Source organism: Citrus clementina, unplaced genomic scaffold, assembly GCF_000493195.1.
Source record: "Citrus clementina cultivar Clemenules unplaced genomic scaffold, Citrus_clementina_v1.0 scaffold_3, whole genome shotgun sequence".
Classification (NCBI taxonomy): Eukaryota; Viridiplantae; Streptophyta; class Magnoliopsida; order Sapindales; family Rutaceae; genus Citrus; species Citrus x clementina.
The window spans coordinates 35,484,459-35,500,883 of record NW_006262339.1 but is presented as its reverse complement, the minus strand read 5'-3'; the positions used below and the strand labels follow the sequence as shown (position 1 = coordinate 35,500,883).

Below are 16,425 nucleotides of genomic sequence, written 5' to 3'. Positions count from 1 at the left end.
ACTAATACATCTTTGATGGGTCATTGGTAAAATCCCTTAGTGATATTAATATATAAGGTAAGGCTATTAGAACCCATTAAAATACTCTTTAAACACATTCTCTCAATAAACCTCTCTTACATATGAAAGTTTTACTTTATAAACCCACCTCATTGCCAATATACCTTTACTAAATTAATTTCAAATGTTTTATCCCTAGAAATACAGAATCACTTGTTGGGAAAGTACGTTAAGACTATGAAAGTATATTTGAATCATACCCAACAATAAATTAAAATATCAATGGTTTAGCCATCTCGCATGGTTTGTTTTCTTTATGATTGATTATATGACTTTTATTTTTAATTTATTGTCTAATCCTTGTGGAACTCATTGCATGATTGCATCATAAATGTAAGAAAAGCCAAAAACAATTCAGATTTTATTTTCTCTTTGCTCCTTAATTGATTCTAAAAATAAATATGTATCTAGTTGAGAAACATATTTGAGTTGAAAGGGGATTGAATCCAAGAGGTAGAAGTTTGCTAACCAACAATGTCACACATTAAAAGAAAATATATCTATAAAAGTGTACTCGGAAGAGTATAGGTGAAAAGAAAATGAAACGAAATTAAAACATTGCTCTTTTCTACTCATTTTGTAGGAAAATCAATTAAGTTAATTGGATTCATAGATGGTGGAGAGGATAGGCTAATTTCATTTAGATATAATAGTAATTTAACTCATGGACATTTAGTTATTAAATTTTTTATGAAAAAGTGGGTGCATAAAGTACTATGGTGGGTTTAAATAGCCCAACCCTAATTTATATTCATTAAAGTAAAAAAAATAAAATCAAATTCGTACTTAGAATTGAATAGAATTTGCATATAATAAATGGGTTGTAAGGGATATCATACATGTTGGTCAAATTTATTCTTAATCTAAAAATTCTTATCAAGACACAAGCAAGCAAAAACTCTTAAGCAAGATAGTTTTGGTGGTACATCAAAAAGCATTTCATGTGTGGATTTTCCATATGGTCCATCACTTGGCAATAGGGATAGTAGGAAAACCCAACCCAAGCCGAGCCTACGTGTCCTAGGTTGATCTTGGCATATATGAGAAATGGGTTACAAAGGTCCTAATATATATAAAATACAAAAAATCTCACTTAAAGGTTTATTTATACAATTTATGATATTCATTTAAATGTACATATTTAGTTGTGTTGTTTATTAGAGTTACACCATATTCATTTAAAGGTTTATTTAAATAAAAGTATTATTCAAGTACAATTGTTTCAAACTATAAGAGTAGTTATAATAATTATTAATTAAGCTATCTTTTACTTTAACACAAATATTGCATTAGAGTAATTAAATCTAATGGCATACATTTATTACATTATTAATGCTGTTAAAAGTTTACAGCATTATAGCGACCCATATATATTTGAAAGCAGCAGTGCACCGTCAACATAAGATGATGCCCGGTGCACATACCTTTGCATAATCGTAGTATATAGGCTTAACCTTCACCAAGACATTCCAGTCCAGAGTTCAATAAGGATCCAGTCCATAGAATCCTGAGCAGTTGCTTCATCTAATTAGAGATACGCTCAAGCTCGCTCACAACTTCAGACATAGTTGGCCTGAGAGTAGGGGACTGATCCACGCATCTCATTGCCAACTCCAAGATTATTTTGGCTTGCTTCATCACTACATGCTCATTTGGCATTTGCTTGTCGACCAATTCAGAAAGCCTTCCCTTTGAATGCAACACAATGGCCTGCACAGTGTACATTATTTGTTTATTAATTAATCCATATATCCCATGCCATGCGACATCATTAGCAAATTAAATTAAGACCTTATTTTATGTCTATAGAGGAGATATTTTCAATCTGGGAATCCTGGAATTTTTGGAGTGCAGGATTCTGTTTACAATGTCGTAAACCATGAAAAAGGTATTGTGTAGAACTTTATAAAATTTGAGATTCCCGAACTGAAAGCTGACACTAGTTGTTGTCTTCTTACCGTATCCAAAAGAAATTCAGTCTCTTGGTTTGCTTCATACTTGGCATTTGTCTGCCCACTAATTATTTCAAGCAGAACAATTCCAAAACTGAAAACATCAACTTTTTCTGTTATTGCTTTCCGCATTGCGTACTCTGGTGCCATGTAAACTCTGCATGCAACCATAATTAATTAATTAATGATATTGCTTGTGCAAGATGGCATGCATTTTGTGCTTGCTCAATTTAATTTGCTACTTACACTGTCCCTTTTTCTTGGATAAACTTGTATGGATTTTCTTCGTCATAAAGCTTTGCCAATCCCAAGTCAGACACCTTAGCGTTCAGATTCCCATCAAGCAGAATATTGCTAGGTTTAATATTTCTGTGAACGATTTTACGACTCGGATTATCTTCGTGTAGATACTTTAGACCCTTTGCTATTCCATGGCAGATACGGACTCTGGTTGGCCAATCAAGTCGCGTGGAAGAATTGGCATCTGCAAATATTTAACTATTAACTTTAATTTTAAAAAAGAAAGTAATTTTAACCTATTACATAAGCTAATACTTAATTTTCCAATCGGGAATTGAGTGAAAACAATTTTTTAAAAACAATTAGTGAAAAAGTTAGCTTAAAAAAATGTAAATTCATCCCCGACTTTAATAAAGTTCAGGATTCCCGATTAGAAGATGACACTAAACTGAATAATTAATAGAAATAAAATGATGATGAAAATATATATAAATTGGTTTACCAAACAAGGCTCGTTCAAGCGATCCTTTTTCCATGTATTCGTAGATGAGTAAGTTGAGGTCTTTTTTAGAGTAGCCATCCAAAAATTCGACAATATTTTCATGTTTCAGTGTTGTAAGGGCATAAACTTCAGTTCCTATTTGATCAATCACGTGCTTTGATTGAGAAGAAAGCATCTTCACAGCTACAGTCTGATCTGGCAATTCAGCCTGTAATGCATGCTTGCACCATGCAAGCAGATTAATATACCATATTTCTAACAAGGAAAATCAATTCATATACATAAATGCATACATACATATAGAGTATTAATCTGATTCAGGATCCTCAACTTTGTTAAAGCCTGAAAAAGCCATTAAGCCATACAATTTCATAGTATTATGTTCCAATCAATGATATTGAATTTGTTAAAGTTCGAGAAAACTATTGAGCGATATGATTTAATAGTGACATTATACTATTAAACCATATATTCTAATAGCTTTCCTGGACTCCAATAAAAGTAGGATCTTAGTGAGTATATATATGTATATATATATAGAGAGAGAAAATTTTCAAATAAGGAATCCCTTACTTTGTTAAAGTAATGGATAAATTACTAAGACCTTTTAGATGATCTCTTGTTTTAAAAAGCTAAGGATCCCTTATTATATATAAGTAGCAATCTAGTTTAGGATCTCAAACTTTCTTAAAGTTTGAGACAAATTGACAATATTGTGAAAATATATTTATAACATTGTAAAAACATGTTCACACCATTGTTAATTTATCCTGAATTTTAATCCCAGATTAAAAAATCTTTCATAACGATGCGCACGCAAGCACACACGGACACACAAAACACACACACACGTACACATGCACATAAAGAGAGATACGGCAATTAATGTTTAACCTTGTATACTGTCCCAAAACGCCCCGTGCCAATTACATTCCTGGGGCTGAAATTTCGAGTAGCGACTTTCACTTGTTTAACGGTGTAAGACTTCCCTCGTAGGTTGACCGTTGTCACTGTGTATTTCATGAAGAAATGAGAAAGGAAACGGATCAATTATACATATATTTTTTCTTGATATCTTTTGTAAGCCTTATACTATAGCAATATAGCATAAAGTACTATAGCATAGATAGCATAAAGTGGGCTTCTAATGTGGGATTATGCACTCAATTAAAATACGAGACAAATTTTCAAAACGCTGCAAACAGACTTCAAAAATCCGTCCTGCACTCTACTAAACTTACAATATTGTAAAAATTCATCTCGCATTTATTACAGTACCAAATCCCTCACCTGATAATTTCTATATGGCACATATATATATATAGTGCTTATGATAACCAGGCTTAAAATCTAGTATTAAAGTTCGAGATAGATTTATTATATTGTAAATCAGTTTAGAACATTGTAAAAATCGATTTACGAAATCATAAATCCATCCTGGGATTTAACTTCGAATTGAAAATTTTTCCAATATATATAAATAATCTCCCGTACGTACCACGCAATTCTCTGTCTCCTATCCATCCTAATCTCCACACGAGAGCCATGAAAAGAATCAAAGCTAGCACAGCCCCAAGTACAATTCCTACTATCACTTTTTTTGATAGTCCTCCTGGTCGGTTGACTTCGAAATCTGAAAATTAAACAGCGATTGATAGCATGCAACAAAAGGCATATTGGGAGATGATAATTAACAAAATTGAACAGAGCAATGATTGCAACTTTGAACCGTACTTGGAGTTACAGAAATAGCTGATATGAGAGGTCCATGAAAATAAGGTGGGTCGTATAAAGATCCTTTGCCAGCCCAGAATAACTCAATTTCCAGTAGATGCTCTCGTACAGAAGCCTCGAAACTTTGAATCGTTACATTATTTGAATGCCTGGCCATTTCTTTTATGTTGAAATCCTTTAGCCTTAGCTCCCTCTGCATGCATGCAAAATTAAAATTAATTAAAGGAGGCGAGGGAGGGATAAATTGCTAATTAAAATTATTAAAAAATTTTGTGGCTAGCGTACCTACCTGTATATATATATCAAATACACGTTTTCCTGAACTGCTGTAATCATCGTTGTTTGTAAAAACAATCTCAGAGAAGTAAAGACTGACAGTGTAATTGCCGTCTCGCAAGCAAAAACCATAGTATTTGAGAGAATTGGGGCAAAGGCGAGCTTCGTCATATAAAGGTGCATCAGTCACTGCAGCTCCACATGTTACTTTCTGTATAAATTCACGTGAATCAGCCGTTGAATCCGAAAAGAAATATCCGTTACAGCTATATGCCCAGTTGTACGCCGGTTTGTTAACATAAAAATTTGATGTCGAGTTATCTGCCTCATACCGAATTCCTTCGATGTTATGTTCATCGCCACCAGTATTTATATGCAAATTATAATTGTCTGCAACATATATACACATTGATTAATTTAAACATGTATGTGAAACCAAGATGTAGCTCCGGTAGATTAATTTTAAAATGTATATGAAACCAAGGTCCAGCTCTGGTGGCAAAGGACAGCCTTCCTGGAGCTCAAGTCTTGAGTTCAAGTTTCAGTGTATGCATGAGTTAATAATAAAATATATATATATATATATATATAATTTAAACAACAGTTTTTCCGGAACTTAACAAATCCTTAATAGGAACATTTCTGTACAGATGGATATGTATACATACACTGAGATTTCTTCTGGCCATCGGGGCAATACTTCCTCACAATCTCTGCCGGAAATGTCCTTCATAAATAATTACAATAATAAGATCAATTAATTTTGTAAGGGCGTTAATTCACGTAATAATTGCTTGCTGATCGATCGATAAATCACCTATAATATAATTATTAGATAAATGAATATGAACATACCGATTCTTAGGTTCACTGGTTACAGCAGCAATATTGTTAATAGTATGCGTGCAGATATCACATGTCCATTGAAAGTTAAAATCAAAATCAGAAAACGAGATAGACAGAAACTGTTGGAATTGAAATTTGAAGCGCGAAAATGAGTAAAAACGTAGGAGGATATTATATAATACGGTGTAGTATAATTTTCTTACAGATTTATCCGAGAATTGTTGTTGGGAAGATTCCTACAAGATAAAAATTTAAAATTATTATGAAATTCATTTATATATATACAACTATGCATGTGGAAAAGCATGCATGCAACTGCAAAGAAAAAAATTAATAAAGAAAGGAACCAATTAATTAATTAACGCTATTTTCTTACTTGTGTGCCTCTGGTTCTGGAAATATAAATTCATTGTACGCAAGATCCCTGCAAGATGAAAATTCAGACAAGTAGTGTTGTCATTAATTATTAATTTGTATTTGCATGCAAAATGGCACAGGAATTCCTAAACACAATGACAGGCTAGAGTTTGTGCACGACTTTGGACATTCGTGTTAAGTAATTAAGAGCATCAGCTCAGCCATGCCATCATCTCCCACCCCGGGGTGAATCACCTCAGCTAAATGGTACGAGCAGAACACTGATAAAGAGCCTTCTACAAGCATGGGCCAACTAGAGACGAGTACCGGCCACAAGAATATACTGACCAGAGACATATACCAAGCAAATACCCATCGCCCAAAGAGCGGGCACACGATCTCATGAAATCACGACAGTTGTGCTATGCCCTGAACCGTTGAGAGAGAAATGGTATCCCACGTTTATCCACAATGCAGTGGTTGGAGTCCCATGAGGGGCTGCCATTACCCGAGAAAGGGGGAGCATTAAGAGTGAATGGAAATGTGGGACAACGGCTATAAAAGAGGGAGAAACTAATGAAGAAGGGGACCAGAAAATTGAGAGAGAAGGGAAAACTCTGCCAAATTGAAACTAGACTATTTTCTACATAAACTCTGAGCAAATCGTAAGCCAATATAGAATCTAAATTGAACCGTTTTCCCGTAAACACCTTGTACTGACTTAGGCATCGGAGGGTTTACGGCAGTAAAACCATCGGCGTCTCTGATCAATTTTTTGAACGCAGGCTTAATAAGAGAAGCAAGGGTGATTCCAACCCGGTGACGTAAGCAATCGTTAAAACAAGGAGAAAGTGACATCTTTTCTACTGATCATATAAACGTTGGTGGAAAGATCTGGTCGGGTAAAAGGCGAGCAGATTTCAGCATCAATATTTTGGCACCGTCTGTGGGAAGTTGAATAAAAAGCTACCACCAAATTAGTAGTCGTCAGAGAATCAGCGAACGATTGATAATGGATGTGACAAGGAAGGACGCCTTAGGGGGTGACAATGAAACCGGAGAAACGATCACTCTCCGAGAGATCGCGAATGAAGCCAGAGAGCGGATGATGCAAGATCGAATGGAACAGATGGAGAAGCAAATGGAGACCCTCACAGCCATTTTGCACGAACTGAGAGATGAACGGAGAAGGGAGAACGAGACCACTGCGTTAAGAGACGAAACCGTAGCGGAACCCAGCCTACGGAGGCGTAGAATCGAGGAGATCCCTCCGCTGGTAGACCAACCCTATGGGGCGTACCCCCACAGAAATGCGGGACGGAACCTTGGAGAGCATTTGGATTAAGAGAGAGATCAATCTCACTCGGGGCAAATCCTAGAAATTGATGGCCGAAGAGCGAATGTTGATGAAGGTGAACTCAGACAGCGGCTGCATAATGCCGAGCAGGAGAGAGATCAAATAGCTGGCGTGACCCCGATCATGCTTTAGAGTTAGAAGGCGAGGTACGCAGGCTGGCGCAAGTGATTGATGAGATCCAGAGCAAGAGAAAGCCTCCGAGTTGGAGGATAATGCTAGATAAAGAATCTCCGCTATTAGCTGAGATCATGGGTATCGTTATCCCAAGAGATTTTCGCTTTCCCAACCTCAAGTACTCCGGGAGAAGCGATCCGCTCGTGCACATTGAGTGCTTCAACGATATGACGGGCGTACAGGGGCTAACACCAGCTCAGAGGTGCAGGGCGTTCCCCTTGACACTTGAGGGACGAGCCCGTGAATGGTATCGTAAGCTGCCACGAGGAAGTATAAAGGGATACGAGCAGATGTGCCAAGAGTTGGCCGAACAGTTCCAAGGAACGGTAGCCCTAGAAGATGATATGATGGAATTGATGGGGATGAAGCAAGAGGAGCACGAATCTCTTCGGGATTTTGTGAAATGATACCACCAGGCCGTGCTTGATCTGGGAGCTTTCAATCACCCGCAGGCATTGAGAGGACTAAAATAAGGTGTGAAGATAGGTCGATTGTGGTACAACTTGAGAAGTCCCATCGTTCAGAACTATTCATCGGGGTATGAGCAGGCGAAGAGAGACATAGAAATTGAAGAAGAAAAAATGGCAAAGATAAAGAGTGAGTAGCTAGAGAAGTTAAGGCGAAAGGAAAAAAGAACCCTGGGTGGGGGTGGGTCAGGAAGGCGAGCTGGGGAATCATCAGCAATGGGTAGAATATCAGCTCGGTCTCGCCCTTATCCCATGACTCAGAAGTCGCCCCAGTTCCAACACAACCGAACTCAACCACAACGCCCCCCATTCCCTGAGCGGCAAAGAGAATTTCGGCAGGCGACTGCTTATCCTTATCACAACGCTCCCAGGGTACTGCATACAGTTAATTCCAGGGCTGGTCGACCAAATCAGCTACCTACAATACCATCTCGAGACGATATCCACGATAATCGAGCAATCCAACTAATTAATCAGAGCTTGGCATACAAACAGTACACCCCATTGAAAGTTTCTATGGAGGAGTTGTACGAGGGAATCGAGGGACGAGGCCTGCTGTACCCTCCTGCCCCTATAACAAAACCCGCTCACAGATGTGATAAGAACAGATTCTCCAAATTCCACGACACTCATGGTCACACTATCAACCAATGTCGTGATTTGAAGACTCAATTGGAAGATTTGGTGAGAAACTGGTACTTGGACGAATATGTAGATAGAGTGTTCCCCGTGGATGAATCACAATATACACGGGATGATGGAGCTGAAAGGAGCCTAGGGCTGGAACAGCCAACCGTTCAGGTGATAGCAGGAGGTCCAACATTGGCTGGAGATTCAAACAGAGCATGGAAGAATTATGGGAGATATGCTCTGACTAGCCAGGGGGTACTTTTTAACTTGCCAACAGCCAAGAGGGCGAAAGTAAGGCAAGTCCCCATTATGTGGACAGATGATGATGAAGAGGGTGTTTTATACCCCCATAAGGATGCATTGGTGATTAAAGCAATGGTGGCGAGTAAGGAGTTCTGGCGAATACTGGTGGATACAGGCAGCTCAGTTGACATACTGTTCAAATCAGCCCTAGATGACAATTGCGGATTTAAAATTGGAGCGGACGAACACATCTTTAAAGGGTTTTGGAGGAGGTCGGCTGACCCCTATGGGAATCGTCGAGCTACCGATTACCATAGGAGTAAAACCCTCTGAAAAGACAACGATGCTAGACTTTGTAGTAGTAAAAGAGAAAAGCCCCTACAAGATGATACTGGGGCGACCTTTCATGAGGACAAGCCAATGCGTTATATCCACGCATTATCTAGCATTAAAATACAGAGTAAATGGAGTTGTAAGCGTAGTAAAAGGTGACTAGAGAATGGCGAGGAGCTGTTATGCTACACCGGCCAAGGAGACACTACAAGTTGCCACTCTGGACAACCGAGAAGATTTAAAAAAGGGTCGCCAGGAGCCAGTTGAGAAACTGGAGGAGGTTTTGGTGAGCAATAATAACCCGAGCAGAGTGGTTAGGATCGGGTCAGGATTGGGCGGGTCAATGAAAGATGAACTGGTGAAATGCCTACAATCCCATGCAGATATATTTGCCTGGTCGCATGAGGACATGCCAGGAATTGATCGCGAGGTAGCTTGCCATAAGTTGGCAATCAAGAAAGGGGCAAGGCCGGTGAGGCAGAAAATGAGATGTTTTAATCAGGAGATATACGAGGCCATAAACGCCGAAGTAAAGAAGCTATTGAAAGCAGGATTCATAAGGGAGGCTAAATACCCGGAGTGGATTTCCAATATAGTGCTGGTAAAAAAGGCCAATGGGAAATGGAGAATGTGTGTGGACTTCACAGACCTTAATAAGACATGCTTGAAGGACAGCTTCCCCCTACCAAAAATAGATCAGTTGGTGGACTCAACAGCGGGTCACAATCTGCTCAGTTTCATGGATGCCTTTTCGGGATATAACCAGATACCCATTAATGAGCAGGATGAGGAGAATACTATTTTTATAACTAACATGGGTTTGTTTTGTTACAGGATAATGCCCTTTGGCCTAAAAAATGTAGGAGCGACCTATCAAAGGTTGGTGAATAAAATCTTCAAGCCATTGATCGGTCACACTATGGAGGTATACGTGGACGATATGATCACAAAGTCTAAAGAACCGAGGGATCATGTAAAGTCCTTGGAAGAAACCTTTGAATTATTGAGGAAGTATGAAATGAAGTTGAACCCAGAGAAATGTGCATTTGAAGTCAGCTCGGGCAAGCTTTTGAGATTCCTGGTGAGCCACCGAGGAATTGAGGCCAACCCGAAAAAAATATGGGCAGTAATAGAAATGAAGTCCCCCCCGAACAGTTAAGGAGGTGCAAAGCCTTGTAGGGAAGTTGGCAGCATTGAACCAGTTCATTTCGCAAGCCACAGATAAGTGCCACCCTTTCTTCCAAACCACAAAGAAATGGAGAAAAATGGAGTGGACATCATAATGTGAGGAGGCGTTTGGGCAGCTGAAGGAGTATTCGGCCCGTGCCCCGTTACTATCAACCCCGAGAGAAGGTGATCAAATGTATTTGCACTTGGCAATCTCTAAATGGGCTACCAGTTCAGTGTTAGTCAGAGAAGAGGAAGGAAAGCAACACCCCGTAAACTACACTAGCAAGGCCTTGGTAGACGCAGAAACCAGATATCCACTGATGGAGAATTAGGCGCTAGCTTTAGTAATGGCAGCACACAAGCTCAGACCATATTTTCAGGCCCACCCGATAGTTGTGATGACTGACCAACCTCTTCGGCAAGTGCTCCAAAAATCAGATGCATCTGGTCGGTTAGTAAAATGGTCTGTGGAGCTGAGCGAATTCGACCTATCCTACAGACCCCGAGGAGCAATCAAAGCCCAAGCCCTGGCCGATTTTATGGTTAATCGTGTTGAAACAGGAAAGGAAGTTCAGGAGGATCGAAAGGGGGTGTGGCTAGTAATGGTTGATGGGTCACGTAGTGAACAGGGATCCGGAGCAAGAATTGTAATACGAAGCCCAGAAGGAACTGAGGTATCCTATGCAGTAAAATTCGAATTCCAGCTCACGAATAACCAAGCTGAATATGAAACCTTCGTCGCCGGGCTCGGGCTTGCACACACACTACGAGCAGAGAGGGTAGAAATCTAAACAGATTCCCAATTAGTCTGTAATCAGCTCAATAATCAGTTCCAAGTAAAAAAAGAGAAGATGGAGCTTTATTTGAAGAAAGCAAAACAGATGGTTGACCTCTTCCAAGAGATAAAAATAAAGCAGATATCCCGGAGTGAAAATTACCGAGCAGATATGTTGGCTAGAATAGCCGTAATTGCGGATCCAAAATTACCTAAGTCAGTTCCACTGAAAGTGAAGACCTCGCCAAGTATAGGGGAGGAAGCAGAAGTGATGAGAGTGAGCACCGAAGAATCCTGAATGGACCCGATTCTCTCATACATCCGCAATGGCATTTTAACAGAAGACAGGAAACAAGCAAGGAAATTGAAATGTCGGGCAGCAAGATATACGCTACTCGATGGGGTACTGTACCACCGGGGATTCACCTTGCCCCTTTTGAGATGTTTGGATGATGAGGAAGCAGATTATGTATTGAGGAAGATTCACGAAGGAATATGCGGCAACCACTTAGGGGCGAGAACTTTGGCTTTTAAGGCATTTCGGCAAGAGTACTTCTGGCCGACCATACACCATGATGCAAAGAGGTTGGCAAAGAATTGTAAAGTCTGCCAGAGCTTCTCTGAGGTTCCTGCTCAGCCCCCAGAAAAGCTAACCACTATGTCATCCCCATGGCCTTTTGCCCAATGAGGAATTGACCTGATTGGCCCATTACCTAAGGCCCAAGGAACTGCAACGCATGCAATTGTGGCTATAGATTACTTCACCAAATGGGTGGAAGTGGAAGTCATCAGTCCAATCACGGAGAGAAAAACAACTGATTTTGTTTGGAAGAATATCATCTGCAGATACGAGATCCTCTATGCCATCATTACAGACAATAAGAGGCAGTTTGATAATCGCAACTTCAGAGAATTTTGTCAAAACCTCGGGGTAGACCTAAAGTTTTGTACCCCAGCACACCCCCAAGCAAATAGACAAGTAGAAGCAGCCAACAAAGTAATAAAGAAACTCCTGAAAACCAGGCTGGGAGAGAAGAAGGGAGCTTGGGTCGACGAGCTACCAGGAGTGTTATGGGCCTACCAAACAACCGAAAAAACGGCCACGGGAGAAACCCCATTCGCTTTGGCCTTCGGCCATGAGGCAGTAATCCCAGCAGAAATCGGGGTGACAACACATCGGACAGAATATTTCAACGAGGAACAAAATGATGAGCAGATCTGCATGAACTTGGACCTGCTGGAGGAAAAAATGGAAGGGGCCTCGCAGAGAGTAGCCAAATGTCAGCAAAGGATCATGCACTACTACAACAACAACGTACGCATGAGATAGTTCCGAGTAGGGGACTGGGTACTTAGAAAAGTGAACCAAAACACAAGAGATCCTAATCACGGCGTTCTTGGCCTGAAGTGGGAGGGCCCGTACAGAGTGGTACAAACAACTGGCCCAGGAGCGTATAGGTTGACTTACCCAGACGGGTGAGATGTGAAAAGGTCGTGGAACGCCGAGCATTTGAAGAAATACTTCCAGTTAGCAAAGTGCTTTACCAACTTTTTATTTTGATAAGTTATTTCTGATTAATGCATGTTGAATTGAGGCACATGTGTATTTTGCTTTTATAATCCATACAAAGTTCAATAAAGATGAATTCAGCGCAAATTCCCTCGCTAAACAAATTTTATTAAGGCAAGCAAGTGCCTATTCCTGCTCGGTCGCCTAAAGGACCAGCAGGCAATTTTACGAAATTTTATTAAGGCAAGCAAATGCCTATTCCTGTTCGATCAAAGGACCAGCAGATAATCTTACAAAATTTTATTAAGGCAAACAAGTGTCAGTGCCTGCTCAGACGTTTGAAAGAACAACAGAAAAAAAAATCCATAAGCAAAACCGAGACAAGAAAGCAAACCAAAAGCATCCAAAGTTTATAAACATCCGAATGTTTGTAAACAAACGAGAATCTAAAATTTACATAAAAAATAAGCCTAAGGATCATGAGGCTCGGCAGTCTCGGTAGGAGAAGGATCAGCAATCTCAGGAAGAGGAGGACCAGCAACTTCTAGGAGAATAGGCGTTGACCCCTGGCCTGCCTCAAGAGCACGATCCCATGTTCCCTCCTCATGCACCTCACCTGAAGGAGGCTCCACCTGATCCTGATCCTGCTGCTCTTTATCCCCCTGGTCGGACTCGGCCATATACTTCTACACTCCAGCCTCCAACTTGCTCATGTCAAGCTCTGGATATTCTTCCTTAAGCACAAACATGATGCACTTGTAGCAAAAAGCAAGTCCAGAGTTATACTCTGCATCCAGCCGTTCGTCCGTATCAGCAGATTTACCCTTCAGCTCGGCCAACTGCTCATTTAGAGACTTAATTTCACCCTCGAGGGTCATCTTCAAAGTATCTCGCTCACTTTGAGTGGCCTGAAGATCAGACTTCAGATCACCCAATTCACCCTCGAGCTTGGTGGAAGTGGACTTAGCCATGGCCACTTTCTCCTCCAGGACCATGATCTGCTTGTGCAGATCAAGCAGTTTCTCCTTCGAGCGGTCAGCAGACTCTGCCTTTTTCTTCAAATCCTGGTTGTCAGCTTGAACTTGTTTTCATGGCGCATGGACTTGTTCTTGTAGCACGAAACCAGAGTAGCCAGCTTAAAGGAAACCCTTTGAACAGAACCAGCTAACTCGGTGAGGTTTATGTTCTCAATATCCTTCACCATCTTAGGTCCCACCGATTTGCGATAGTCCCTCTGGTACGGACTCAGATAGTCACCATGATCCTGAGATGGAAGAGAAGAGGATCGGTCGCCAGATTGAACGCTGAATTTAGGACTCTTGTCACTCACTTTCTCTCCACCATTTTTCCGAGGTGGAGGAGGGGGCAGAGGAGGAACAGAGGCCTTGGACGGACCAGCATTGGTTTTTTTCGAAGGAGGAGGGGGGTTGCTAAAGCTGCTTGGAGCCCGACCACGCTTTCTGGTCATAACGCTGAGGATCTTGTTATCCATTCCGGCAGCTACGTCCACTAAACGCGACCCGACCAGGTTTATTGGTGACAGGAGGTCTTGGCAGGTAGATGCATTCACCAGAGCAGTTTCCACTTGGAGCAATGGTCTGTCTTCAAGCTTCTTGATCAAACCCCACAACTCTAAAAGAGAAAACAAGGTTAAAGAACTAAATAAGTGATGATTGGAGAAAGAAAATAGACAAAAATAAACGACCTGGGGTGACAAAACGCTTTGGAATGTGAATATCACCACCAAACGAACGAGCTGTTAGACACCAATTTCCTCCAGGAAAGAAGAATTTGTTCTTCTAATTTTTACATGAGGAAGAAAAGCCGGTGATTGGCTTCCTCTTCGCAGAGCTCGACATGAAGTAGTACCAGCCTGCTTCCTTTGGGCTACTCCTCAACTGGTACAACTGCTTTACTTCAACAAGGGAGGGTTTCTCCGATCCACACATCTCCCATAACACATACATAGCTGAGAGAACCCTCCACCCATTTGGGTAAAACTGACTTGGAGCCAGATGCATACCACCCAATATCTTGGAAAATAACGCTGAAGGGGCAACCGAGCTCCTAACTTAAAACTCTCCAGGTGCATCATCACATACCCCCTCGGAGGCCGACTAAGGACGTCATCTTTCCCGGGAATTACAAGGAGAACCTCCTCAGGAATATTATAAAGATTTCTAAGCTTAAGCAGGTTAGTTGGGGTGGTGGTACAAGCTATATAATCAATAGGGTAAGAATCTGCCTCCATTCTATAGCCAAGGTTTCTCTTCTTAAGGGGTCTGCTTGGCTCGGAACTGCTCCCCTCACCATCACCCACTTCTTCAGGGACCCCAGCCCCACCAGAACTATGATTCTCATCAGAGCCCGACGCGGGTCCACCTCAGTTTCCTACAAGCTCTAATTCTGGGGAAGGCGAAGTGGTCATAGGACGAGGGTATTTAGGGGTATCCCTATGATAGGAGGGACCTACACTGCGAGAAGAGTATAGAAGATCATTGGGTCCAAACAGATGGGGATATGAATCTTCTATCTCTTCATCACTCTCATCTACAATTATTTTTCCCTTTCGGTTTGACATATTGAAGTTTAAAAAGGGAAAGCACAAAATATCCAAGTGTATGGGTACAAAAAGGGACAAATACAGGATCCACAATACAAAATCCAATCAACAACAATCAAAGAAGAGGTTAAAGGCTGTACCTGGAATAGACTGGCACTGATAGCGCTGCCGTGACGGAGAAAGGATCCAGCGAGTGGAGGTTCCTGACGCCGAAAGTGTGAGTAAAGTTCAAAGAAGGAGTTGGCTTACGGCGGAGAGACGAATAACAAAACGATGATGGTTTTAGTCTAGGGATTTAAAACGAAAAGGGGGAAATGGAAGCGTTTAAGTGATGGGAATGCCAGCTCATTCACCGTATATCGAGGATGGATAGCCCGTCGTTCCAAATTTCAAACACGAAGAGTCAGGAAGGGCCACGTCACTAACTGTTATAAGAGGCCTGACAAGACGTAAGCCCAGGTATATATACTGGACATACTCATGAAGGCCCATACTCAGGTCAAAATCTCCCTAGACAAAAGATGGAACCTCAGATCCATCACGATAACGCGAAGACCAGATGGGTAGTTCCTAGGATCGGTAAGATTCGATTATCAGTTTCTACTCTCAACTCGTTTCACTCGCAAGACCAGAAACTGGGGGACTAGTGTTAAGTAATTAAGAGCATCAGCTCAGCCATGCCATCATCTCCCACCCCGGGGTGAATCACCTCAACTAAATGGTACGAGCGGAACACTGATAAAGAGCATTCTACAAGCATGGGCCAACCAGAGACGAGTACCGGCCAGAGGAATATACCAACCAGAGACATATACCGAGCAGATACCCATCGCCCAAAAGAGCGGGCACACGATCTCATGAAATCGTGACAGTTGCGCTATGCCCTGAACCGTTGAGAGAGACATGGTATCCCACGTTTACCCACAATGCAGTGGTTGGAGTCCCATGAGGGGCTGCCATTACCCGAGAAAGGGGGATCATGAAGAGTGAGCGGAAACGTGGGACAACGGCTATAAAAGAGGGAGAAACCAATGAAGAAGGGGACCAAAAGATTGAGAGAGAAGGGAAAACTCTGCCAAATTGAAACCAGACTATTTTCTACATAAACTCTGAGCGAATCGTAAGCCGTTACAGAATCTAAATTGAACCGTTTTCCCGTAAACACCTTGCGCTAACTTAGGCATCAGAGGGTTTACACCGGTAAAACCACCGGCGTCTCTGATCCATTTTTGTGAA

General features: G+C 41.3%; 1 pseudogene; it reads right to left on the bottom strand.

The window, feature by feature from the left end:
* Positions 1 to 1,584: 1,584 nt before the first annotated feature.
* LOC18046939 overlaps positions 1,585 to 16,425 on the bottom strand; it is a 33,915-nt pseudogene continuing 19,074 nt past the window's right edge.